Source organism: Neophocaena asiaeorientalis, unplaced genomic scaffold (assembly GCF_003031525.2).
Source record: "Neophocaena asiaeorientalis asiaeorientalis breed wild unplaced genomic scaffold, Neophocaena_asiaeorientalis_V1.1 scaffold78, whole genome shotgun sequence".
Lineage (NCBI taxonomy): Eukaryota > Metazoa > Chordata > Mammalia > Artiodactyla > Phocoenidae > Neophocaena > Neophocaena asiaeorientalis.
Window position 1 is genome coordinate 7,489,664 of NW_020175018.1, and position 24,945 is coordinate 7,514,608.

The 24,945-nt window shown below is 49.4% G+C and overlaps 1 long non-coding RNA gene across 1 annotated transcript; it reads right to left on the minus strand.

Annotated features, from left to right (window-relative positions):
* Window positions 1–11,612: 11,612 nt before the first annotated feature.
* Window positions 11,613–15,268, minus strand: LOC112411283 (uncharacterized). Its single transcript, XR_003005596.1, has 3 exons — window positions 14,915–15,268; window positions 13,223–13,398; window positions 11,613–12,194 (listed from the first exon to the last, which is right to left on the minus strand). It is a non-coding gene; the product is annotated as an uncharacterized LOC112411283 (long non-coding RNA).
* Between the last annotated feature and the right edge of the window lie 9,677 nt (window positions 15,269–24,945).

The window sequence follows — 24,945 nt, forward strand, 5'->3', positions numbered from 1 at the left end:
TCCCGGACTCCGGAACTAGGTAGTAGTGAGGCTGGCACAACACGGCGAATGCATTAAATACCACTGACCTGTGCACGTAAACATGGCTTACCCATTTAAACGTGAATTTTATGTTATATAAATTTTATCACAAGTTTAAAAAGTGTTTCTGAGCAACTGTCTATCCACACAACAAGTAAAATAAAATCAGATTCCTAACACACACACACACACACACACACACACACAGTGTGCTGACCTTAAAGAATAATATGGATACATGACTATATTAAAATACAAAACATACAGGAAATAAACCACAATGAATTAATGGGCAAACCAGAGACTGGGAGAAGATGTTTGCAACGTAGAAAACAGAAAAGGATTGGTATCCAGAGTCTACAAGGAACCCCTGCAAATAAACAGGAAAAGACACATCTTCTTCTTCAATTTTCACACCTGGTTAAGGTCCTGAGTGAAATGCCACTGGGTCAGGGTTCCCAGCTGTCCCCTTCGTGTCACTTAACATCACTGTATGGACAGAACTTTCCATTTGGCTGCATCCGTCCCTGGCCACATCTATCCTGTGACATCGTACCCCCAGCACATACCTGGCACACAAGACACGTGTGATGGGCACGTGCTGACTGGGTGGAGAGACGGGTGCCCAGATAGACGAAGAACACTTAGCTAGAGTCTTCATACGCTGCCTCATCCACACGGTCAGCAAACCTCGCCGCTGTCACCCTGGCCTCCCCTCTTACCAAGGTCCCTTTCTCCCTCAGATTCTCCGTGTCAGAAACACTGAGGTGAGGTGACCTCTGGCAGGCAGGGTTTGGAATGTGAATCCAGAAATTTCTCGGTGGAAGGAAAATTGCCTCGTTGAGGTTTTTGTGGGGAAGAGCCTATCAGCGAGGGTGGTCTGGTGGGGAGGACCAGGGTCCCCAGAGCCTGGTGAGCCCTTCCCACAGGAATCCCGGCTCCAGGAAATGCGGAGCTTCCTCGGATCCAGAGACACCCAGGGCCCTGGCGCCCCAGGAGATGGCCAGTCACAGCGCTCAGCTTACAGATCAGGAAATGAGATTCAGGTGCTGGAGCGGCTGCCTCAAAATCACTAAGTAGAACTTTTCAGAGCTGGGTTTCATTCCTAATTCTCTCACATGCTGCCCAGCCTCAGACAGGAGGGGAAACTCCCAGGGCTAGAGTGGGAAAACGTTTTAAAGCAGTTTCCAGAAGTGGCTGAGCTAGTCAGGAGAAGTAGGTGATTGAGCACGGAGGAGGAAGCGGGGTTGCGGGACGGCAGCTGGGAGGGGAGCGGCTCGTGCAGAGGTCAGAGGACGGGACAGGCGAGGTCCACCCTGGGGGCCACGGGGCCACCAGCCTGGGGCTGAGGGGCTGAAGCAGAGGAGCTTGGAAGGGGAAGACCAGGGATTCGCCTTTTATCCTTTCCTGAGAAGGGAGCCACTGGAGTATCCCTGGGAAGGGAGGGTGGCATGATGGAGGTTGTCTCTGAAGGGATAGTCCCACCAGTGCTGTCACAGTCACTGAAAAATAAGGTCACAAGGGAAGGAAGGAGAAAGCAGGAGCCAGAAAGGAAAGAGGGAAGGAAAGAAGGAAGGAAGGAAGGAAGGAAGGGAGGGAGGGAGGGAGGGAGGGAGGGAGGAAGGAAGGAAGGAAGGGAGGAAGGAAGGAAGGGAGAAAGGAAGTTAGTTAAGGTAATCAGAATATGCCACCCTCAAAAATATGCCACTTTGGGGCTTCCCTGGTGGCGCAGTGGTGGAGAGTCCGCCTGCCGATGCAGGGGATACGGGTTTGTGCCCCGGTCCGGGAAGATCCCACATGCCGCGGAGCGGCTGGGCCCGTGAGCCATGGCCGCTGAGCCTGCGCGTCCGGAGCCTGTGCTCCGCCAGGGAGAGGCCACAACAGTGAGAGGCCCACGTACCGCCAAAAAAAAAAGAAAGAAAAAAAAATGCCACTTTGGCATAAAGATTATTTTGAGCTGAAGTCAAGTGAGAAGCAGCAGACAGGAAAAACTCTCTGCCACCACCTCCCCCCTTATCTTTCTGTCTAAAAGCAGGGCATAAATTTCCCTTCGTAAAGGTGACATGAGTTCTCCTTGTGAGGTACCCCACCTCCCCACCTCCAACTCATACCGGGAAGAGGAGAACAACCTTTATCAGCAGAGATCAAGGTGAGACTGCATAAACAAACCTGATTGAAAGTACCCGTATTTTCCCTTAGCTTCCCCACCCTGGATGTATTTACCTTCCTGCAGTTTACCGCCCTTAGTAGCCCCAACTCCTTTCCCTTTTGTCTAGTCACTTCACCACCATTTATTGTCCTGCGTTAAAATGGTGGATAAGCCCCCCAAGTCTAACCACTTCTCTGTGTTTTCACTTTTTTTCCTGTGAAGCTCCCACACATGTAAAAATATTAGCATCAATGAAGGAACATATGCGTTTTTCTCCTGTTAATCTGTCTTTGTCAGTTTAATTTGCAGGCTGCAGAAGCAGCACATAAGAGGGTAGAGGAAAAGTGTTTTCCTCCCCTACTGAGGGAAGGAAGGGGGCGGAGGAGGAAGGAGGGAGGGAGCGAGGGAAGGAAAAAAAGGCTTTCTGACTTGGGACTGGCAACAGATAATTGCTTTCCTTCCAGTTTGACAATAAATAAGATGGGAGGAATTGACAATAAATAAGGTGGGAGGAATTGACAAGCCCAGGAGAGCAGGGACTGACTTGGCTACTTTCAGGCCCATCAGCTTCTCCATCCTTTACTGATCCAAGGACATGCTATTAAAAATCATCATCTCCAGGAGAGGAAATATCCTTTTTACTTCGTTTTGTACTTGGAAGTCATTTGTTTTCTAATGATATTAAATTCCACCTCTGGCATTTACATACATCTAATTTCAAAAGGCAGAAACAGGGAGAAAGCCAAATATTTTAAGGCTCTTGGGTTCATTTTGGAAAACAGTTAGTGCTTCCAGGGCCAAAGAATTCTACCAGTTGAAATAAAATTTTACCTTTGCAACGAAAACTTATAAAGCTACATTCCACCAGTGTTAAAAGTGTGTTCCTCTCAACCTTCGAAAAAGATCAAAGAAATAATCCACTTGAGCGAAGGGCAGGGGGTGGGAGGACACTTTTACTGTAAACCCTTTTATACACCTGGATTGTTATTCCCTGAGAACATCTTATCTATTTTTTTATTTTTAATAGTATTTTTATTAAGAAAAAAAATTTGTTTTAATTTTTTTATTTTTCTGGCACACCATGGCATGCAGGATCTTAGCTCCCCAACCAAAGATAGAACCCTTGCCCCCTGCAGTGGGAGCACAGATTCCTAACCGCTGGACTACCAGGGAATTCTCCTCTATTTTTAAAAATTAAGCACATAAACAAAATAAAAACACAACTTAAAGAAGCTAATGTCCTGGGTCTTCTCAAGGGTTTGAATGTTATCTTCTGGGCATTAGAAATAAAATTTGTAGGGACTTCCCTGATGGTCCAGTGGCTAAGACTCCGCATTCCCAATGCAGGGGGCCTGGGTTCGATCCCTGGTCGGGGAACTAGATCCCGCATGCTACAACTAAGACCCAGGGCAGCCAAAATAAATTAAAAAATAAAATTTGTAGTAGAACAAGCCTGGGATCAGCTCAGGTTCAAGCTTTGTTCCTGCAATTCCACAAGCCAGGTGACCTTGAGGGGGAAAAAAAAAAAACAATTAAACTTCCTGAGCCTCAGTTATCTTATGTATAAAATGGGGTAATTATCTCTACCTCCCAGGGGGATGTTAAGATAAAAAATGAGATAAAGTGTGCTCTTGCAAAAGAGGTTTGAAATATAATAAGGCACCAAAGAAATGTGAGCTCCTATCATCAATTATATAAAGTTCTTCTTTGAATTCTTGGATCACTAAACCCAGTGGGAATGAGGTCCCCCCACCCCCTGGTCATGCTATTCCCTCTGCACCTTGTTAACCCCTCCTCACCCTGTAGATCTCAGCTCAGGCACAACCTGGCTACCTGGTCCCTCACCTCCCACCACGCTTCTTGGGCCCCTAGGCTCCAGCCACATTCTCCCCTGTGCTGTCCCTCAAACAGGTCAAGTACGATCCAAACCTGGGCCTTTGCACCTGCTGTTCCCTCTGCCTGGGATGCTCCCCCGACCCATAGTCACTTCACTACTTATTGTAAGCATGTATTTCTTAGATTTTTTTTTTTTTTTTTTCAGTACACGGGGCAGGACCCTCAACCACTGCGCCACCAGGGAAGCCCTTAGACTTTTTAAAATTAAAAACCAAACACAAACCCATCTTTAGCTAAAAAAGTTGATTAAAATCTGTGTCCATTGGTCTTGGCTTTTGATCTATGGCTGTCAAAGAAAGACGCACTGGGAACCTGGTTTGTTTTTCTGATTTGTAACCCTGTCAGGAGGTCCCTGCCCTGAGGCTCTGTGTGGGGTTCTGTGTGTCCCCATTAGGCAGCTTCCTAGTTCCTCCAGTGCTTCACCTTCTATCTTACCATTCTTCATGCCCCCAGGCTCACACACACCTGGAGGCATCCCAGATGAATGTTCCATGCCACCCTACTTCTAGAGGCAGAAGTCATACCCAGGAGGACCCCAAGTTACCAGTGGCTGCCCCAGTAAAGGGAGAAACTCCTGAATTCTAACAAACCTGGGCCCCCATCTTGGCTTGACCATTACTAGCTGGGGTCTTTGATTAAGATGCAGCCCTTTTCAGGGCCTCAGTCTCTGTATTTGTGTAATGAGGAATCCTCCCTCCCAGGATCCAATGAGATGAGGTATGTGAGGCACCTGGCAGTGTATGATGGCGGTGATGGTTATCAGGACACAGAGGAATGAACCTTAAATGGAGGAATGTCAGGAATTAGACGGGGAAGATTCAGGGGGTGGATGAGCATTCTTGGGTCATCTCAAATCATAACCGTAGGCAAAACCAAGGTACCCAAGAATCCAGTCCTGTGTCTCTTTTTGCACAGAAGGTGGGGACATGACCTCCATTTGTTTTTCTGGCCGCGCTTTGCAGCACATGGGATCCTACCGGCGCCCCCTGCAGTGAAGCGCGGAGTCTTAACCCCTGGACCGCCAGGGAAGTCCCTCATTTTGAATGCTCACTATGGCAACTGGTCTCTCCCCATGCTGTACACTGCACTTGCTGGGGTCCTGGACAAAACTGAACAGCTGCCTTGACCATGGATCATTTTTAGAGGATGTCAATGCTTTCGTCCAGACTGGAGTTGACTGTAACTATGGCTTTCTTCTTTCTGTAAAGTGGGACTCTCCCTCTTGAAGAGTCCTGGCTTTGTTGAGGGTCAGCACTGGAACTCTCCCTGAAAGAGACTCTGCTGTTGCCTTACTGGGTGACCTGAGGAAGTCCCTTCCCCTGGACTCCAGACGCCCTGTCTGTACAGTGACCCCATGGGATGGGGCAGTCTCCCCAGGCCCTCTCCGCTCTAGCGTCCTGCCTACGGAGCATTTATGAGTCAAGGCAATACCTTCTCTGAAATTGCCAGCCATTATTACTAGTTATGTGATCCTGAGCAAGTGATGTCACCTCTGTGCCTTAGCTGCCTCATCTGAAAACGTGGGTAATAATTTACTAAAGAGTGTAGAAGAGAGCCTGGCATGAAGTAGATACTATATGTGAGTTGGTACCCTCATCACCACCACTAATACCATCATCATCATTATCACCAGCATCACTGCCATCACCATCATCAACATCACCATCATCAACATCATCATCACCATCATCAACATCATCAACATCATCATCACCATCATCAACATCACCATCATCAACATCATCATCACTATCATCAACATCACCATCATCAACATCACCATCATCAACATCACCATCATCAACATCAACATCATCAACATCAACATCACCATCATCAACATCACCATTATCATCATCATCACCACCATCATCCTCATCATCCAGCCTCATTAGACTGTTGGTTGGTATGCCTGGTGTGAGGAAAATTGCTCAGAACAGGATACAGAGACACCTGGGTACAAGCCCTTGCTTAAGCAAAGTTTCTGCATCTTCCACAGCCTCAATCCTTTCTTCCTAAGGTGAGGGGATTGGGTCTGACAGTTGGGGCAAAAGGTGTACCCTGTGGCCAAAGATTAGATCCTTTTCTCGTCCTTCTAGCTTTCCAACCAAATTCTTCAAACTTTGGCTTCCAGGACAGATGTTACTTTTTTTTTTTTTTTTTTTTTTTCCAGGATGTCACCAGCATCTGGCCCTACCCTCAGCTAAAAGCAGTCAGGTTGATCTGAACAAAAAAAAGGTTTGGTGAAGTGTCTACCAACAGACTAATGGATAAAGAAGATGTAGTATGTGTGTGTGTGTGTGTGTGTGTGTGTGTGTGTGTGTGTGATGGAATATTACTCAGCCATAAAAAAGAACGAAATATTGTTATTTGTAGCAGCATAGATGGACCTAGAGATTGTCATACTGAGTGAAGTGGGTCAGACAGAGAAAGACAAGTATCATATGGTATCACTTATACGTGGGCTCTAAATAATGATACAAATGAATTTATTTACAGAACAGAAACAGACTCACAGACATAGAAAACAAACCTACAGTTACCAAAGGGGAGAGGAGAGGGAGAGATAGATTAGGAGTTTAGGATTAACATATAAACACTACTATATATAAAATAGATAATCAACTAGGACCTACTGTATAGCACAGGGAACTATATTCAATATCTTGTAATAACCTAAAATGCAAAAGAATCTGAAAAAATGTATGTATAACTGAATCACTTTGCTGTACACCTGAAACTAACACAATATTGTAAATCAACTATACTTCAGTAAAAAAAAGAAAGAAAAAGTGTTGGAGCAATGCCAGAGAAGAAAGAAATCCAAGCCCACAGATTTTCAGGTTGAATTTCTTATAACTGTAACAGGGTTGTAGCCACCCATCTCCTGAGTAAAACAGGAGACAGACTTTAGGAGAAGAAAGAAGGAGAGGAGGGATGAAAGGGGAAGGGAGAGCAGGAAAGGGAGAAAGGATGAGGGAGGGGGCGGCAGGAAGAGGCCACCAAGGCAAGACATCTCAAGAAACAACACCCCTTGTTATTTTCACTCACTGAAAAATCAAACTGTGTTGTGGCCAATTATATCTCAATAAAGCTGGAGGAAAAAAAAAAACCTGGCTGTGTGCCTGGAGAGCAGTTGTGTGTATTTGTTGTCTACGTGTGTGTGAGTGTGCATATATGTGTCTGCCTTTGAGACCGTGTGTATGCTTGAGTATGCATGTGTATGTGCACGGACACATTTGAATGTGTGTCTGTGAGTCCATGTCTCCACATGCCTAGACAGCGCCGGGCACACGTTAACTGCTCTCTGGCTCTGATCATTGAACAAATATGCACGAGAGGACATGTGTGACTCCTTGAGTGGCTCTGATAGCCAGGCACACGTGTGGCTGCGTGTACGTTCCTGTATGTCCTTCTGAACGTGCCTGTTCGTGCCTGTGATGGAGGTGAGGCAGGGATGCATATTGGTGTCTGGATGTGTGTTGTAGCCGTGTGTCTGCACGCATAAGTGTGTGGGTGCCTTTGAAGGGTGAGTGTGTGTTTCAGTGTGTGCGGCTACAGGACTGAGTGACAGGGAGTGTGTGCTTGTGTGCAGTCGTGAGCTTGTCTGCAAGGGTGGTGCCCGAGCAAGCGTCTTGGTGTATGGCTGTGCGCGCATGTGCATGCGTGTGTGCTCTGAGGGAGTGTGCACCTAGGCACCCACATGTACAGGGACCCTGGTAGCCCTGGGCTTGATTTCCCCCCCCACCCCAGTCAGGAAATGCCTGTGGTTTGTACCATCAGTCTGTTCCCTTTTCATTTCAATGGGGGCTCAGGGTAGCCTCTTAGCAGCTCTCATTCACCTGCCTATTTGGACTTTCTTTGTGGGAACCAGAAGGGCTGAGCTTGCAAGAGCTCCACTGAGGCTGGTTGACACCCTGATGCTGAGGATCTGGAGGAAACACCATGGCTCTTGCCCCAAGGAGGGAGCCCCTGTTGTGCCCCATCCCGTGGTGCTCCCAGATCCCCCTGCTGACCAGTCCCTCCCCCCACCAGGGGAGTCTCAGCATCCAGAGCAGGATTGAACAGGGCAAGAGATTTGGAGGCAGACAACCTGAGTTCAAGTTCAGCTTCCACCCTTGGCTGAACTGGGAGGCTTTGGACAAGTCGCTGAAAGTCTCCAAGCTTCCGTTTCCTTGGTGGCACAATGGGACACCTGACATCAAGGTTGACCCCTTCTGGTCCCAGTGACCATGAATATGTAGAGTGGAGGCTTCTGGAGCCCGCCCAGATCTCCATCACACCCTCTGGTGCACCTGTCCCCAGCCTCTGTGAGTACTGGCTTCTAAAGTCTCAGCTGCCCTTTTCTTGTCCTCGGCCAAATGCTAGCTGCTTGCCTGGGAGGTCACATGCCCCTCAGAGCACCCAGCACCCAATGACTCCTGACTCCTATGAGCTATAGAAACTTAGTCTCCTTGTCTCAAGATGCAGCCAGCTCCATGATACAATTCACTCTCTAGAGGTCCCCAAAGGGAACAGGTTAAGATAATCACCAGTCAAGACCATACTCTTCCATCACTTTCTTTCTCTGCCCGACCTGTGTCCTTCAACCCCCTTTTCCTGAGAACATGCCCCTAATAAATCACTTTCACAAGAAGCCCTTCCCAGGCTCTGCTTCTAGGAAACCTAGCTGAGGACAGTATGAAAGCGTTTTTACACACAATCACCCCAATGTTTGGGGCATGCTTAGTATCATCCTATTTTTAAGATGAGAAAATGAAAGTTGATGGAAGAAAAAATGAAATAATGGAGGGGAAAAGCGCTTAGAGTGACATCCACAAATGTCTCTTGAGCCGGTTGCCAACGCGGGCCTCTCAGACAACAGCCAGTGTGCTGCTCCATCGCGGGTTCACCAGCCCTCAAGTTTCTTGGGATCAAAGGGGACCTGAAAGCTCATGTGGGACATGCATATCATGCTTGACTCCTCTCTACACAAACGTTCTCTCCAGGCAAACGGCCAGTTGTATTTGAATGCTCCTGATGTTGGGGAGCTCACTCCCTCCAAAGAAGCATCTTCTGCTTTTAGAGGGTGCAACTATTCATCTCCTTTCCTTCATTCAGCAAACATTCGTTTAAAAAAAATCATTTATTTGGTTGCGCCGGGTCTTAGTTGCAGCAGGTTAGTTGTGGCACATGGACTCCTTAGTTGCGGCAGGCAGGCTCCTTAGTTGCAGCTCACTGGCTCCTTAGTTGTGGCATGCGAACTCTTAGTTGTGGCATGCATGTAGGATCTAGTTCCCTGACCAGGGGCCAAACCCGGGCCCCCTGCATTGGGAGCATGGAGTCTTAACCACTGCTACACCAAGGAAGTCTCTCAGCAAATATTCTTTAAGCACCTACTGTGTGCCGGGCACTATGCAAAGCACCGAGGATGCAGTGATGAGCTAAAGCCAGCTCCGTTCCTGTCCTCATGGAGCTTATGGACTGGCGGGAGAGAAAACCAAGGAGAAACAACTGCAGGGATAAACACTGCAACCCTACAAGGTGTGGGAACAGAGGTACAGGCTGTGAGAGAGGGTCTGGGGTGCCCTTGAGGGCTTCACAGTGGGAAAATCCAGATGTGCGTTGGGAGGACAGGGAATGCTTTCCTGAGGATGTGATGACCCAGCTGGTTTCTGAAGGATGAGTAGAAAGTAACAAGGGGATGAGAGAAGGAACAGTGTTAAAGAAGGAGGGAGCAGCACAGGCAAAGGCCAGTGGTGGGCAGGAAAGGAGAATGGCACACAAGTGGCCTGGAAGGGAGACAGTGAGGTGGGTCGGAAGGTGGGGGTGGGGTGTGGCCCTGAGAGCAGAGGAGGCCTGAGGGTTTTAGGCAGGGCCCTCATTCAGATCATCAGTCTCATCTTCCAGTTCTTCTCATGACAAAATGACTCCTTTCCACCTGGTTGAGACATCCCCTCTACCACCGGGATTCCTCCACCTGCTCCGGCAGGCCCGTTGCAGGCTCTCCTCACTGCCGCTGCGTGACTCAGAGCACAGGCATCTCGAGATCTCAGAGAGACACACCTAGAAATGACTGTTGCCGCCATTCGCTGCATCAAAAGCCAAGGTCTCTTCAACAGCCTGAAGGAGACCAGGGTGATGCGGGGCCTGGGAACACAAAAGCAAGTTTCCGGAAGTCAGAAGAGCCCGCCTGAGAAGCCGGGGGTTCTCCTCTTGGGCGCCCTGTCTGTCTCTCCATGACCCACCTCCCATGTGAAAACATAGACACACGGAAGGCCTGGATTTTCACTGACCCACCACGTGGCCTGCCCTGGCCGTCTCTGGGGGGAGGAGGACACGGCTGCTGAGGCGACGGGGGAAGGAGGCCCACTGGAGGCGAATGGAACCAGGAAGCCCCCCACATCAGCTCTACCTGGTCGGCTTTCTCCCACTGCCTGGGTGTAAAACACAGACTCCTGGGCTTCTCTGGTGGCGCGGTGGTTGAGAGTCTGCCTGCCGATGCAGGGGACGCGGGTTCGTGCCCCGGTCCGGGAAGATCCCACGTGCTGCGGAGCGGCTGGGCCCGTGAGCCGTGGCCACTGAGCCTGCACGTCCGGAGCCTGTGCTCCGCAACCAGAGAGGCCACAAGAGTGAGAGGCCTGCATACCGCAAAAAAAAAAAAAAAAAAAAAAAAAAAAGACTTGGCAAAAATAATTTGAAAATCATAAACTCACTCTAAAATGGAAACAGACCCTCCCCAAATGCATGCAATATACCAGACAAAGAAAGAAAGAACAAACAAAAACTCTAAGAGTAAAGGTAAAGGAAAGCCAATCTGCATGGTTTTATCATTTAAGATCTTTTACAACCTAGTTTTAGATTTATAGAAAATTTTCATTTATTTTTACCATCTCATTTTCAACTTTCACAGCAAATTCTCAACTCACTTCTTGTGGCTTAACAACTTTTTTCCTTCTGATTTCTGGGAAATGTCACATAAGGGTTTACGTAAAGATTATATTTTCCTAGTAAGACAATGTAATAATTTTAATTGGGGAGATGGGCATTTTTTAAAGTATAAATCTATCTATAATCTTTGACTCTCTCAAAGTTTATTTCTAATTAGGTTCCTAGCAGAGTAATTCCATTTGTCTCAAGCAAAATTTCGATAAAATTCTATCGTACCGAAAAAAAAAAAAGAAAAGAAAAGGGGGAACGGAGGTAGTGAATGGAATTAGAGTTGCTAATCAGCTGACCTTAAAAATAAAGTGTAAAAATTCTGAACTGTCTGGGTGAGCCCAAGACAAGAATATTTAAAAGTGGAAGACAGCGTCAGAAGAGCAGCTGAGGAGGAAGCAGAGATTGGGGTGATGAGATGCAAGGATTCAAACCCTCATCTCTGATCTGAGGGTGGAAAGAGGCCACAAGTCAAGGGATGTCGGCAGCCTCTGGAACTGGAAAAGACAAGGAAACAGAGTGTCCCCTAGAGCTTCTGGAAAGCAGCCGACGCCTTGATCTTAACCCAGTGAGACCTGCATCACACATTGGACATCAGGACCATAGGCTAATAGATGTGTGTGTTTTAAGCCAGTAAGTGTTTGGTAATTGTTTCAGCAGCAGTAGAAAACAAACCCACAAGAGCCCTGATAACACTGGTGCAGTGCCCAGCCCAGCTTGGCTGTAGGAATATACCTCTCCAGCCCAGGCAGGGGAAGGATTGGTGAAAGAAGCCTCTGGTTTTGAAGAGTCACTGCTCTAGGGGCCCCGAATGGACATAGGCCTGTCCCAGGAGTACTTGCATCCTATAAGGGCAATGTCCACACCGGTTAATCCTGGTAGGTACTGTTCACGGCATTGCCCTGAAGATTTCAGAGACACGGTGGTAAAGAAGCGAGGGCCCCAGCTTTTGAAGAGCTTCTAGGCAGGAGGAGAAAGAGATGTGAACAAGCCGGGAATCAAACCCCATTAACACCCAGAACAATGAAGTCCTAACGGCAGAATAGCAGGCAGTGGAGCTGAATGCATGAGAGATCTCCCTGGTTTCGTCATCAACCACGTGGCCTCCTTGGGACAGGACCATCCCTGGGCAGCTGGGCTTCCCTTCCCGGGGCTTCGATTCCCCACATGTAGGGTGGGCTCCTCCCTCTTCCAGTCCTCTTCCTTCTGCCTGGAGACACAGGAGACAGATGTGACAGTCCCAACAGTTATTCATCCACAAATGTCTCTAAGCACTTATAATGTGCTGACCCCCAGTCGGAGTTGTCACATACACATTTTCTTTTTTTTTTCTTTTTTCTTGTAAAGCTAATTAGCCAGTTTTATTCTTTTATTTTCCCCCTAAATATCTATTTATTTATTTATTTATCTGGTTGCCCCGGGTCTTAGTTGTGGCATGCAAGCTCTTAGTTGCGGCATGTGACCTCTTAGTTGCGGCACGCGTGTGGGATCTAGTTCCCTGACCAAGGATCGAACCCAGGCCCCCTGCGTTGGGAGTGCGGAGTCTTAACCACTGTGTCACCAGTGACGTCCCACACACATAGTTTTCAACGATCCCTCAAAACACCTTAAAGGAGTTAAGTGAAATAAGCTAGATGCAGAGGACAAATATTGTATGATTCTAATTATATAAAGTACCCAGAGGAGTCAAATTCACAGAGGGAGAAAGTAGAATGGTGGTTACCAGGCGGTGACAGGAAGGGGGAATGAGAATTATTATTTAATGGGTACAGAGTTTGGGATGATGAAAAAGTTCCAGAGACAGAGGATGGAGATGGTTGTACAACAGTGTGAATGTACTAATGTCAATGAATTGTACACTTAAAAATGGCTAAAATGAAAAAAAAAAAGGCTAAAATGGTAAATTAGTGTTACATATATTTTACCACAATACAAGAATTTAAATACCCAAAGCAGAGACGATTCACCCCATTTTACAGATGAGGAAACTGAGGCTCAAAGAGATTGATTGACTTGCCCAGTATCACACAGCTAGAGAATTGCAGAGTTGGGATTTGAACCCAGGTCTGACTCTAAATCCAGGGTCCTTTTCTCCTAATATCTTCCCTCTGTTCTTTCCAAAGGTCCTTCTACTCTGAGGTAGACCCTGCACTAGGAACAGTGAAGAGGGTGGTAGAGAAATGAGGCGGAGGTGGTCTCAGAGGAGCATTTCTGAGGAAATGAGGAAAAGGCACTTACCTTTGCAGGTCAAAAAGAGGAGGCTGGCCTCTGGCCGTATCATCCCCACGCCCCACAACTTGGCTACTTCCCCGAGCTTCCCTTGATAATCCTTGCTTTCCGTGCCAACAGTGGAAGCAGGTGGCCTGGGAGACCAGTGAACCCGGGAGAAGCTGTGGACACTCCTGTGCTCTCTGCTGCAATGGTAACGAGAGAGCAGTCAGGCAATCCTGCCACCCAGAGGGAGGGATCTGGATGGAGGGTGCCCAGCATTACACAGCAAACCTGCAGAGGTTTTCAGAATTAGCACCCTCCCACCAACCAACTCTGGGCTGGGCTGTCACCCTCCATCAAAGTAGGATGTCCCAGAGTCAGAGGCTGGCACAGACAGACCATGTTGGATAGACAGGTTCTGACCCTGACCCAGAAGAGCCCAGAAAATAGAGGGACAGATGGCCGGAGAACTGATCTGATGACGGTAAGCAAAGTAGAAGACCAGGGGTCATCAGTGCTGGAAAGGGACAGAAAAAGCCATTGGACTGGTTATCTATTGTTGCTTAAAAATTATCCCAACATTTAGTGGCTTAAAAAAAATGACAGGGGCTTCCCTGGTGGCGCAGTGGTTGAGAGTCCGCCTGCCGATGCAGGGGACGCGGGTTCGTGCCCCGGTCCGGGAAGATCCCACGTGCCGCAGAGCGGCTGCGCCTGTGAGCCGTGGCTGCTGGGCCTGCGTGTCCGGAGCCTGTGCTCCGCAACGGGAAACATTAATTATCTCACAGTTTCTAGACTCAGAAAGCCAGGAGCAGCTTAACTGGTGCCTCTGGCTCAGATGTCTCTGGAGGCTGGAATCGAGGTGTTGGCTGGGGCTGCCATCCCTACTGGGAGAGTGATGGAAGCCACGGGTGTTTTGAAATCTAATCTCAGATGAACATCCATCACTTTTTCCATATTCTGGTCACTAGAAACGAGCTCCTAGGTGCAGTTCACACTCAGAGGGAGGATTACATGAGGAAATGGATACTAGAGGTGGGAATTCTTGGGGGTCATCTTAAAGGCTGTCTGCTACAGCCATCTAATCATTGCTGCTGACATAGTTCTTCGGGATGGTGCTGAGACAGGGTGTAAAGAGGGCAATGGGCTCAGCTTGCTGGGGGCAGCCATCTTGGAAGGGGACAGGGCAGACCCGAGTGAGAGACGGGTGGCTGCAGAGGGGTGACGCTTGGGTGGACAGCAGTTCCCCCACTGAAACGCTTCCCCGGCACCCGCCGGGGCTCCTGCCATCTTACACCTTCATTGTATAGAGAAGGCAACTGACATGTCCAAGCTTGTTGGTGACAGGGTCAGGGAGAACCCAGAGCTCAGGGCCCTTGACCCACGTCTGGCTGGGACCTACAGAACAGCTCATACCTAAGTTGTCCTGTCCTGTGGACGGGAGCTAACACAGGCACCTGGAACATCCCCACCTCTGCTCCCTGAAGCTTCTGAAATGGGCATGTTGGCCTGAGCGATCTCTCAATCCAACCTCCTGCCTTCAGCTATTGGGACTGGCTCCCAGACATGGGGACAATATTAGAAATTGAGACAGTTTTGGACAAGCCCACTCCTAAGAGTTGTGGAGCTGGGCCAGGAATACCAGTGAAGGTCCCCAGCCCTCGCCCCTGCCCCTCTCCCTACCTATGACCCCATCCCTGCCACGACACGGGCCTTGCCTACCTGCACGGGCAGTCTCAGTTGGTCTCAGCCGTGTCCACACCTGCTGCCTGCACAGCCACCACGGGCCGAGGCCTGTGCACGCTGGCACGTGGGCTAGTGTCTTCTGCTCTCAGGGGGACCACTGGGCAGAGAATTCCAGGGTTCCAGGTACCCAGGATATGGTTCCAAGAAAAGGACGATGCAAGCTCTGAGAGGGTGAGTCCTCTTGGCTTCAGAGACTCCTCACCCCACAGAGAGGGCACAGCTGGAGGAAGACCAGCACACAGTATGGACTCTGCCCCGGGTCTAAGAGCACCTCCCTGAAGGTCATTTAGCAGTCCCCCCTCCTTGGCCCTTCCTCACCGCTCTCTTCCTTTCCACCACCATGGTTTCCAAGTTTCAAGCTGGGTTCACATTTTCACCTTGCACAGCGTCCCTAGCCAGCCCTGTGGCCCACTTCCTGCCAGCTCTGCCAGCCAGAGCTATGGTTCCTCAATTTCCTGCATTTGCACAAGTGAGCAAAAGGGCATCCGCATACCCACGTGACACTGAATTGATGAAAAGGACTGGCAAAAGTAGAAGTTCTAGAACAAGTTGGACATTCAAGCTTTGTTTCTGTGCCACTGTCGATGTCAATGCCTAAGTGGAAAGAATTCTGTGTCTGAAACAATTCTTTAAAACCGTTACTACCAAAAAAACCACCAAACATGAAAGTACCAAAAAAAAGTTTAATAATACATTTACTAATTTTTGTGTAACTCTGCATATATCCTTTGTTTTTGTTTTTTTCTAATTTGTATTGCAAATGTTACACAGACGAAAACATACGTCACATTATGAAGTCATGAAGCATTGCAACGAAGCAAACGTCTGTCCTTCAACCACGTGCATTAGACCCTAGAAGCTGCTGATACTGTCGGTGCCACCTGTGTGCTCCCCCATCCCAGCCCCCGCTTCCTCCCCACTCCCCTGTAACCACTACCTAAAGTTGTGTTTCTGATACCTTTGCTTTTCAAAAATAGCTTTCCCATAGATGTGTCCATCCCTAAACAATATATTCTTTGGTTTTGCTTCATGTTGAAACTTTTATACACATGGTATCGTGTTGTATGTCTTCTGTGATTCTGCTTTCCCCTTTGATATTATGTTTCTAAGGCTCATCCATGCTGCTGTTTCCAGTTGTAATTCCTTCATATTCACTGCTTTATAATAGTCCATTGTGGGAACAGAAACTGGATACATAAATTATGTTTTCTTCCGTATTGTTTTTTTCCCTCCTTGGTATATGATTGATAAATCTTCTCTTGGGAAAACCTATGTGTATGTTCTTCCTCCCTTGTTTGGTGTTAAACTTATGTTGATACCAAGAATAATGTTTTAAATTTTATGAGACCCGGAGCTTGGGTCTGCGGGTCCTCAGCATTCTCATCATTCAGTCGTCCCACCTCTGCTGGGATCCTGTGGGGCCAGGTACCCGCTGTAACCTGAAGGCATCTGGGCTCTCGAAAGTTCTTCCTTGAGTTGAAGGAGAATCTGCCTCCCCTTGGCTTTCTCTCATTGGTTCCAACTCCTCCCCACCCCCTGGGTGCTGTTGAATGTCTGCACTTCCTATACCAAGAGAGCGATGGTTCTCCCCCACCCCTACCCTAACCTATGTATCTGCTTCCACTCCCCAGGCTCCACCAAACCCTGCCTCTTCCTCCCGCACCCAAGACGTCAGTTCCAGTTCTCTCCCCATCTGATTGCTATCCTTTCACCACCTCCGTCCTTATTTTAGTGTAACCCAATGTTCCCAGATCCGGCCAACTCTGGATATGAGCAATGTCCCACTAACAGTTAACCTTCAATTCTGCAAGTTGGAAACCTTCTACCTGCTCACACAGGAACTCCAGTCCCAAGGAGTGTGATACAGTCACTTAAGAGCTAGTCCTGGTAGGGCTTCCCTGGTGGTGCAGTGGTTAAGAATGTGCCTGCCAATGCAGGGAACACGGGTTCGAGCCCTGGTCCGGGAAGATCCCACATGCCGTGCAGCAACTAAGCCTGTACGCCACAACTACTGAGCCTGCGCTCTAGAGCCCACGTGCCACAACTACTGAGCCCATGTGCTGCAACTACTGAAGCCTGCGCGCCTAGAGCCCGCACTCTGCAACAAGAGAAGCCACTGCAATGAGAAGCCCACGCACTGCAACGAGGAGTAGCCCCCGCTCACCGCAGCTAGAGAAAGCCCGCGTGCAGCAATGAAGACCCAATGCAGCTATAAATAAATAAATTTTTTTTTTTTTTAGAAAAGAGTTAGTCCTGGCTGCCACTCCATGTCACCGCCATGGCCAAGGCTTTCGGAAGTAGAAAGTGACTAATGCCGGTGGTGACACTGCCACTAACTGAGCAGAAGACATCATCTGACACAGCCACCCCTATCCTCTCCAGGGCTCCGCCACCACGATTCAGCCTGTAGCACTGCCGCCCACACTCACAGACCTCAGAGTGCCACCACAGCCTGTCATGTGGCTGTAAAGGAGAAGGCTCTTTCCTCTCTGGGCTGCGCACTGTCTCAGAGACCCACAGCAGGGCTGCTTGGGCCCTCACGTGTTACAGAGTTTAGAGAGGCAGCTCCTACATTCCCCCCAGGACCACTAGGATGAGGGCAGTTTCCAACAGCAGCCACTAATCCCCTGTGTCCCCCTCCCTGGCCTTGGGGCTGAGTCTGCTACACCACACCAGATCCCTTGCCCTTGAGTGCCTTGCCAGCCGGTCCCTCCCTCCTCTGCCCTGCTCTGCCACACATACCCGTACACGTCTGAACCTTGATTGTGAACACAGATATCCCTCCCAGGTTGTCCCTCTACCCCATGTAAATCAGTGGGTACAACAGCATGGGGCTGGGTGGAAGATGTTGCCTAAGTGGGCACACGTACTAAGGTGTCTGAATCCCAACTCTGATCAGTCAGGACCCCCAGGACACAGGGTTGATGGTCTCCCTGTCCCATCCCTTGTTAATAACCAGATTCACACACCCTTTTAGGTAAATGAAGACAAGGAAAAGAAAGACAATATTTGAAACCTCTGTTTGTTAAGTATAAACCCCTAAGATTTTTTTTTGGTCTCCTTCTGATAAAGAAAGAACCAGCAGTTTTCAAGTTAATCCAAGAAGCAACTGCTCTTTATTCAACCCTGGAAGGGGAAGTACAGAAGAAACGCAGTCTAAGGAAGTCATACTCTAGCGGAGGAAATGTACTATCTTGCCAGATCTCCTCCTGTTGTTCTGACCACTCTTTGCCTTGAAGTCCTTCTTCAAGTGAGAGAAATAACTCGTATGTGCCTATGAGCCCCTGGGGGGCAAGACCCATGTCTGACCCTCTCTGTTTCTCTCCCAGGACCCAGCCTGGGGCTTGGCTCATCATAAACATATAATCATAGGAATCAAGAATGTGAGGGAGGGGAAGAACATCTGGAATCCAGCCACATCACTTCCCTGCTCAAACCGCCCCCTCCATGGCTCCTCATTAATGGCAGGAAAAATTGCAAGCCCCTTGCCCAGACATTCATGCCTTTCAGCTCCCGGGGCTCCAGCCCGCCTCTCTATCCTCATTTCCCACCACTCCTGCTGCCCCCGTGTTGCCGGTTCTCCAGCTTCCAGTCACACGAGACTCAGTGAATCAATCTGGGTCCATTGGGTGAAGAACCACTAGGCGTGGGAGAGAATTGGGGTATCTTACAGGGAGCGGATGATGCGATTGTGGGAGTGTAACAGCGCATCAGTTGTTTACGCATAGCTGTGGTCACTGCACCTAGCGCAGCATCAGAGACCAGCAGAGCAGGCGCTAGAGAGGGAAAATCATCAGGAGTTGGGGAGAGCAAGGGCAAGCTGGTGCTTACGGGAAGGAACTGGAACCCACGCTGTCTCTACTTGTGTCCGAACCTGTAGCTTCCGTCAAGGGGCTGACCGGCAGAAGTGGAGCCTTCATTGAAGAAATTGATCCAAGAGATGAAGAAGAAATGGAAGGGAAACAACAAGGTCCTACTGTAGAGCACAGACAACTGTATCCAATATCCTATGATAAACCATGATGGAAAAGAATATATTAAAAAAGGATGTGTATATATATATATATATATATATATATGTGTATAACTGAATCACTTTGCTGTATAGCAGTAATTAAAACAACACTGTAAATCAACTATACTTCAATTTTTAAAAAAAGGAAGAAAATTTTCACTCTATGTCCTGGTAGTAGTTTCTTAGCTAAATCACAAAAGTGACTCTGAGATAACCTGCTTTCAATTACCTCCTAAGAAAATAAATAAGAGGGACTTCCCTGGTGGCGCAGTGGTTGAGAATCTGCCTGCCAATGCAGGGGACACGGGTTCAATCCCTGGTCTGGGAGGATCCCACATGCTGCAGAGCAACTAAGCCCATGCACCACAACAACTGAGCCCGCACGTCACAACTGCTGAGGCCCGTGCGCCTAGAGCCTGTGCTCTGCAACAAGAGAAGCCACTGCAAATAAGAAGCCCACACACCGCAACGAAGAGTAACCCCAGCTCACCACAACTAGAGAAACCCCGCATGCAGCAACGAAGACCCAACGCAGCCAAAAAAAAAAAAAAAAAAAAAAAAAAGAAAAGAAAATAAATAAGAACCCTCCAAACACCGAACCAAAAACCAAAAACAACAAGAAGGAGAAACTGAAGGAGAAAATCCAATGGGAGCTGAAGCAGGTGCGGGCCTGGCTGCTACATCACACCAAAAAAAAAAAGAGAGAAGGAGACCCTGTAGAGGTATGCCAGCATACATGAGCTGCAACAGTGTCTGTCCTCATCATCTGACCATAAACACCACGGCCACTTCCAACATTCACTTCCACTTTCCAAGCCTCATGTGAATTTTTCTTATGGCCAACCCCAACCCAGAGGTAATTCCAGAAACGTAGTTCCAGCTCAGCTGAATTTGACCAGACACACACTTCCCCAGCCTGTTTCCTCTGCTGAGAATGTTCTTCCGCATTCTCCTTCTGAGTATCTCCTACTTAACTATCAAGGCCCCACCCAAATGGCTCTCCATCCCTCAAGTGTCTCCTGTCACCCATGGGCCGACTTCATCAACCCCTCCTCGTGCCCCAGCGATGCCGAGTACCAGCCTCCATCAGACACCTCACATCTATTCGATGCTCACGTGTGAGGCTGGATCTGTATCATCTCTGTGACCCAAGGGACTAGATGCTACTGAACATCATCTCGGTCAACCTTCACACCAATCCTTTGAAGCAAAATGCTTTTATTGTCTCTATTTTACAATAATGGAGGAAACTAAGACTCCAGGAAGAGCTGTCTCTTGCCCAGTGATGCACAGCTCGTAAGGGGCAGAGGTAGGACTCAATCCTGGTCCATCTGACTCCAGAGACTGAAGTCTTAATCACTAAGCAATTCTTAAGGTAGAAAATATTAAAGGTGACCGTGGGGTGACCGACATCCCGGTTTGCCTAGGACTGAGCGGGGGTTCTTGGAATGCTAGCTTTTCAGTTTGAAAACCGGGGTAGGTCCCAGGCAGACTGGGACGCCTTGGTTACCTTTGGCAAAGTGATCTGTCTGTTTAAAGGTGAGAGAGGCACTGGGAAGCCAGGGAGGGGATATTCTGAAGCACTGATCTTATGCTACTCCCCAAGACCAGAATAAGAAGAAAGTTTTTGGATTGGCTTCATTTGTCTAATTTCTTCCTTCCTCAGAAACTCAGCCCTCTGGGTTATTTGGAAAGCAATTTGGGGCCAGCAGAGCTCGGGGGTTGCTGGTTGCACATAGAACGGTGGTAGGAGGAAGTGTGAGGTCAGGGGTGGCAGGGAATACCGTTTTCTTTCCTACAAAGTCCATCACAAGCCTGCAACCTGGGATCGAAACTGGGAGCCACAGAGCCTGCAAAAGGCGGGGGAGTCTCTGGGCTAAAGAAGCATCAGCAGAGTCGATAGAGGTAGAATCCTGGCCTCCGAAACACCAGTGCTGGGAGGAACTGCTCAGTCCAACCGGACTGGTTCAACTCTGGGAAGGGATGCAGCCAAGGCCACAGAGCAAACAGAAGAGCTGGAGCTGAGACCCAGGTTTCTAGGCTTCTGCCCCCAGGTGGGGACCTGGGCAGGAGAGAGCGGCCCAGCCCACCGCTGACTTCAGGCAAGTGGCTTCTCTGTGTCTGATGCTCTCTTTCTTTATCTGTGAAATGGGGAGAACTTCCAGGTCAAATAAGAAACGTCAAGGCCTAGAACTGTGCAGAGCACCTAAGAAATGTCAGGGCCCTTCTTTAGCCAAACCTAGCCCACAGCCTGCAGTCCTGGAGTCAAGTCTATTGGCCAAGTGGGGAGTCTATTACTTACCAGCTCTCTAATTAAGCAAGTTCTTTCCTTCTCTTGGTGTCAGACATCAAGTTCATGAGGGGTTACTGGAAATGAGAACAAAGCTCTTATCTTAAGAGCTGGGAACTGTCTTTGGGGAAAATACCTTGAAAACCATCTTGGAGAGACTCAGGAGGCTGGGTGTGATAAGACACAACAGAAAGGCTTTGTTTGGGGTGGGAGTTCCTGAAAGGGAAAATAAGAGATGGGGTGGGGGAAGGGAGAGGAAGGGGCAAACAGAAGACGCAGCAAGATGGAGAAAGCCAGCCCCAAGGAGGGGCGACCAGTCAGACTTCCAGGCAAACAGGAGTGGCCGAAGGAGAGCTTTAGAATTGAGGATGCTTCTCCGCTCTTCCCCAGAAGTGGTTTGTAACACCGTCCCCTCTCTACCTACAAATCATCAGTAACATCTACCGGTCCCAGGAGTGCTTGATACAAAGAGTGTGTGTGTGTGTGTAACTCGGACAGAGCTAAGTTTCCTGTTTGAGGCAAGGCAGCACAAAACAGAGATCATATGCAAGGAAGAAAAAGCCAAGGATCTGACAAAGCTTGGCTTGGCAGAGACCACTGGGTCCATGGACATCCACTCTCTCCTTTCCTGGGCTCACAGCTTGCTACATTCCCCAGCCTCCTCGAGGTTAGGTTTGGCCAAATGATGGCGTTGGAGCCGGTAGGATGTGATGAGTGCCACTTCCAGGCCTGGCCCCGAAAACCTCCCATCCCAGCCCCTCCCTGCTCATCCCCTTCCTGCGTGTGGGATGACCTTGGGGGCCCTGTGTTGACAATGGCTGATCCATCATCAGCCTGGGCCCCGTGTCCATCCCACCAACCTGGAAACAAACCTCCTAGATCTTATCACGAGAGAAAAAAAATAAACTTCCATTGTGTTAGGTCACTACATTCTGGGTCTAATGGCTAAAGAAGTTTAGCCTACTCAAAACAGTAAGCTTGCAGGAGGTTTAGACCTCCAAGCACTACGAAATCGGGGTGGAGAGTTGGGGTAGAGGGCGCTGGACACATTTTCACAGATCTCCAGGATGGGCAGTGCCATCTGAGATGTGGGTCACACGTGAGAGGTGTCTCTTGGGCACTTGGCAAGTGACAGCCTTTCTGATTATGATGAAGTCCATTATGGAAGAGCTGGTCTATCTCTAAAGTGGATTCATCAACCCCACCTCTCGGGGAGGAGGGGTGGGGGGACTGGCCACGGGCTGTGGATGCCATCATTGGCATGAAGACCATAGGAAGACCTTAACTTGAGCGTTGTTTTTGCCAGGCTGGGGAGAGAAGTCTCCTTCGCAGAGCTGAGACGAGCTGCTGTGTGTGATGGGAGGAGAGATCGTTTGGCTCGGGAAGGGGTGAGAGGAGGCCACACCCTCAGCAAGGCCTGAACACCTTCCCCTGTAGGGAGAGTACATAAGTTTGGTGCATTTTTAAGTCCCTGGCCATCCTGATAAGTCTCCCGAAGCCCTGTAACAGGGAAAGGGACAGAACATGCCCTTAATCTTTCTAGAGGGTGAGAAGGAAGGTACCCTCCCTCCGGGTGGGCTCCTGGGGCTGGGGAGGAGGCTGGGGGGCAGGGCACCAAGAGGTGTGGAAGCTTGGGCCTCCCTCTGGCTGCCCAGAGGCCTTTGGGCCAGTGGCTGAGCTCACCACAGTAGAGGTGAAGTTGCCGGCTCAGCACCCCAACTTTGGGAGGTTCACGGTGGCCTGAACCAGAAGCCCGGGGAACATGGGGCAGCTCGAGTGGACAGACATGAGACCAGCACCCTAGCAGCGCCACGCAGCAGTGCGTTGGCAGCAGTGACAAGCCATCCAAAGCATCCCCAGACTTCCCCAGCAATTCCAGAGTGTGATACAGGACTTCCTGTCAATGGAGGGTAAGAGGGGGTGCAGCTGGGTTTCACTAAATTTGAAGAAGGGAGATGGGATAGGATTTGCTGCCAGAGAGAGTGGAAGAGTCCATATTTGTTGCCAGAACTTAGAAGGAGAGAAGGTACTGGTCCCTGGGGATGCCTGGGGGGTATCGGGGCAGGCTGTCTCCACCGGCCCAAGCCAAGCACTTTCCTTTGTCCAGTTCTGCTCCAAGTGTGGCTCTCAGCATCCAGGGGCATCAGGAAACTCAGAGCCCTGACTCTCCAGTGAGCAAACCAGCTCCAGGCAAGCAGGAGGCCTTGGAGCAGGGCTCAGTTCCGACACCAGTGTCCTGGGGCTCCGGAGCAAGGACACAGAGGGGGCGGGATGGCAAGGCAGAGCAAGAGTGGAAGGAAATGAGCTGCCTGCGTTCTGTGAAGGCTCAGAGTGACTTATTATGGGAAGATCTTGGCGGAGGTGGAGCCGGGGAGGTTGGGAACAGCATCGCCAAGACAACCAGAGGTTCAACTGTCGGCCAAGTCTATCCATCTTGCAGATGTGGCCCATCTCTCCCACGCTGGAGATTCAGAACAGCAAGAAAAGATATTAGAGGAGACAACCAGAGTTCTGTACGGAGAAGCTTAGAATGGAAAATCGTCATCTTTTGGGTGCCACAGTTCCTTGCCTTCCAGAGACCACAGACAGTATTCTCAGTGCCCTTCGCTCCCAGGCCCCATAGGTTTTCTGTCGCTGGAAGAACACAGACGCTGGAGTCAGGCCAGCCAGGGTTTGAGTCCCAGCTCTAGCACTTGCTAGCACTGCTTGAGCAAATCACTTCAAGTCTCTGAGCCTCAGTTTCCCCATCTGTGAAATGGGGATTATAAAACTTGCCAGCTAGGGCTGTGGTGAGGAATCAACAGACATAAAATGTAAAGCAATTTGTCACAATCATCCTCACTGTGACTTAATGAGTTAGCATTTGCTCGATGCTGGGTCCTTTTCCTGACTTTTCGTATTCAGTCCTCACTATGACCCCTCTCGACAGATGAGAGAGGCAGAGCCCAGAGAGGCAGAGTGATTTTCCCAGGGTTGCTCAGCTTTAAGATGGCTGAGCCTGGCCTGGAACCCAGGTGGTCTGACCTCAGAGTCCAGGCTCTGGGCCCCTCCCTGTACTTGTGATTCAGAGCAGGCTATGTATCAACGGTGCTCAAGGGGAGGCTGAGACATAAGTGGGAGCGTGGAGCAAGGAGGCATCACTCTGAGGAAGGTTCTTGGAGGCAGAGGGAGTTGAGGGGAAATTTTCCCAAACAAAGCGGGATATCAGCAGGAGGGAAGGGGTGAAGGGGAGGCATTGCCAGGCAGTGGCTGCAGTGGAAGCAAAGTCGGGGAAGTGGAGACACACGAGGGGGATCGGAGAACAAACCCATGTGGCTGCAGCTGAGGGCCCCAGGCAGAGAACTGAGCAGGGGCTTCACCCGTGGAGCTGTTTCATTACAGAAAGCAGTCATTTTTTCTCTCAGTCCCCTTCACAAACACATCAGACTGTGAGCTCCGTGAGGGCGAGGACCAGGTGAGTCTCCTGCCCTGCTGCAGCCCCAGTGCCCAGACTGGCACCTGAACCATGCACCGTAGACACTGGACAAACAGTTGCTGGATGAATGGAAAGGGGGAGGGTGTGTATTCTCATCCATCTCTCTCTCTCTCTCTCTTTTTTCTTTTTCCAGCAGTGCCATGTGGCTTGTGGAGATCTTAGTTCCCTGACCAGGAGTTGAACCCGGGCCACGGCAGTGAAAGCGTTGAGTCCTAACCGCTGGACCG